Here is a 3,632-nt window from a genome sequence, read left to right as displayed (position 1 = left end):
ACAGTTACTTAAAATTATAATCTAAACTCCGCAGATAAGTAAAACAAAGTAACACAAAAAACGTAATTATCAAGAAACAAAGAATCATTGCGCGCTCGATTTTCTGATGCAGAACTCTTTGTTGTGCCCGAACAATGAACGAAAACTTTGAATCAATAATTATGATTTAATAGTTTCAATTTTCAAATTATTTTAAATTGCTTTAATAGATCAATAAATATAGGTACTGAAAGACACAAGAGACATTCCTTTCATCTAATTTACTTTAATTATGTCAATCTATATGAATATTATTTGTATGAAAAATAAATTATTAAACAAGTTTAAATAGACGTCTATAGATATCTACTCATATTTATGGGAAATTGTCCAAAAGCTAAATTCATTGATATTTATAATGATTGTCAATTTAATCTATTAAAACAATATACCTACCCACATTATTTTAATTCATTATTAAAAAGTGTAAGTTACAGATATTATTATATTTAACAGATATTTTATTGATTTATGAAAATATTCTCTATTCTTTATTATTTAAATCATTAGTCGTTAATTGGTTCAAAAAGATAAATCTCAACTTAAATTTCCAATAAAAATTATCAAATCATTGTGAAAATGTAAGATGTAAGATCTAAGGTGTACTTAATCGTTATGAAGATGAAAGAATTTTAAACTTAATATTTAAATATTGAAGTAAAAGTCAGGTAAAGATAAAAAATAAAGTGGAACATACAAAGTATGTATATATCAAATTATAACAGCATACTAAAAATCAATAAACTGCCATATTCTGTTCTCTCAGTCTCAGACCTCTATTTTGTTTTTCATTTTGTTCATGGCCAGCTTTCAAAACATACTAGAGCATTCATAGACAATCTAATGTTACTGTCTATGACAATATTCTAGAGACCAAAATAGATAGGCCGGAGTTGTTCTTTGTATCAGCCCCTAAATAGAGTGCGTAATAGAAGGGGGAGGCCGGAGGGCAACCCTCTCGTAGCGCATGCGCCCGCCGCACCTCGCGTAATATCGGTTTTATAAGGACGCTTTTGTTGCTTTTTTAGCATTACCGAAGTTTTGTTTTTGTTTTTAATTTTCATTAGTATTTGAACTAGGATATTCTTTGATAAGTAAAATTGAATTTTAATTAAATAATTGAAAACAAAGTCAATCCAATAAGAAACTTAGATAATGAAAGTCCTATTTTATAGTCCTTCTATTATGCGATAGGGTTGCTTATAAATGTTTGACTTGTAATTATTTTTGGTGGAATGGTAAATTATGTAAATTGTATCCATATTGTATCTATCTTATTTCCTATAACAATAGTCTATAGCGCATCATTGAAATAAAGATTTATAAGTACATATCTACATTCTACATACTAAAATGAATATCCAACAATTATTATCTTAGTTTCTTGATTTACCAATTTAAAATTCGTTTTGAGTGTTTCAAATTAATAATATTTTTTAATAAATCGATAGAAAAATTGCAAATTATAAAATGTCAGACTAAAAAGCTTAAAAATATCACAGCGTTTAATGAAATGTTGCTTTCGTAAAATAAAAACAGATTGCTGGGCTTCATAGATGGGAATGTGGAGGGTGCCGTGACTGTCACCCGTTGGACAGATGTGCGCTGCACCGTGCACGTGGCGCGCGCTGCGCACAATGGAACGCGGCGAAACAACATGGCGGACGGGGAACTTTCCCGCTCTTTTATGTGCGCCTTTTCTTTGGCGTTATTTTTTAACTGTTTTGAATATAGCGGAAATTTAAACAGTATATAATACGTTTTAGATTTTATTTCAAGTTGATGGTATCAGAGATGGTAATCAGGAATTTTTTAACATTTTTTTTTTCATTTTCTTTGGTGTTATTGTCTGATAAAAATATTGGATTTATTGTGTTGAATTTACTCTTTATTTTAGAATCTAGAAATCTCTTAGTACAACTACTTTCAATTAATCAATAAAAAAGTGACATTAAAATAGGCACAAATAGCCTTCATAAATCTGTAACACCTTCCTAGCGCACGTCTAATTTATATTGACAGTTATATTCCTCTTTCCACGGCACCGACTCCCGATATTTTGGGAAGCAGACATCTGCTCCCATTTTCTCGCTCCTGCCTGACTTGCGCAGTACATCTTCTACTTTCTACTGAATTATTAAAAACCTTTAATAGATCCATTTATATTAACAATGCCAATGAGGAAAAATCATGAGCGCTAGTCTAAAGAAAATTCTTATTGTAAACGTGGGCAGGTAAGTACTGGTTCCCGTGTTTGAAAATCTGTTAAATCATTGTTTTTGCAACGAGTTTTAATTAGGTACCTACTGTCAGTACGTAGTAAAATAATTTTTTTGTTTGTTTTAAGAACTATACAGTATAAGAATTTTTTTTACATTTTTTCTTCTGTTATTATATTATTTATTTAATAACAGGGGGATACAGAATAGATAAATTAATGAATAATCATAGAGCAATGAAAATACCATCTGTAGATAAAAATAATTTGGAAAATCCAAAAGTGCACGCCTCATAATTTTTTTTTAATAAATATTTATTAATTATTATTTTTGTTTATTTAATAACAATTAAACCACATCGAATCAGACCCTGAAAAATGAAAGGGTTCTATTCCTGAGCATACTCAAGCGTAAGAGAAAAAAAAAGACTCGATTAGTAAAGTATTTCGGTCGCTATCGTGTTAACAAGAAAAAGGATCCGCACATACAGACACACGGACGTCCAAGACAGAACTTTTTTAAACTGTTTTTTAACTAGTTTAAATAACAAAAATGACATCAAAAATATCATGAACGTTAAAAATAGTGTTTTTTCTTAATATGTGTGTGTATGTATTATCTTACAAGTGCAATGTATGATACATAAAGACATTTTAAGTTTGAAAAATCAGATGTTTTGCGCGAAGTGACAGTAGTACCCACCTCAACGCTTCGCTTATGAGGCGTGCAATATCAGAATATCAACAACTGTATTGTAAGTAGATGTCTGAATAAAAATATTAATATCATTTCCATGGACAATCTACCATAGAACCTAAACCCAGTTGTTGATTATGCGTGAACCACTGCACCGAAGAGACGGTCCTCTGAGAGAAATTCTGCCAATTGGTGTGTCTCTTATCTTAGACATTTTTTTCAGATTATAGAAGCTTTCGTGTTTTTCTTAATGTGAAATCCTACACGGTAAATCCAGGTGATTTTTGACTAGGTAGTAGGTACCCTTATAATTATATTGACCATGTTTTGTTATAAATAAAAATATAACATAAAGTTTAATTATAAAGAAAAGTCAAACAATATACCTATAAGAAATTAAATTTGCATAGGAGAACAAGTACCTCTATCCACAAAATCAGTTTGATTCAATGTTTTAAACACTCAAAAACTATAAAAAACCAAGAGCTTATCAAAACTGGTAAAAATTTAAAATTTTAATAATTTCAATGAAGCGGTTGATTGTAGCTCACATAATTCAATGCACCATCCAAATTGAATACATTTCCTCATTTTGAAACTGCACAAAATATCTTTCATCGTCATTCATGAGGACAAAACTCACAAATAGGTACCGAAAACAAGCAGGATAAAGATTTT

Source organism: Colias philodice, chromosome 18, assembly GCF_061535455.1.
Source record: "Colias philodice isolate Cphi_HAF_F1 chromosome 18, ilColPhil1 Martin Lab GWU primary, whole genome shotgun sequence".
NCBI lineage: Eukaryota > Metazoa > Arthropoda > Insecta > Lepidoptera > Pieridae > Colias > Colias philodice.
Note: the sequence above shows the minus strand (reverse complement) of the source record.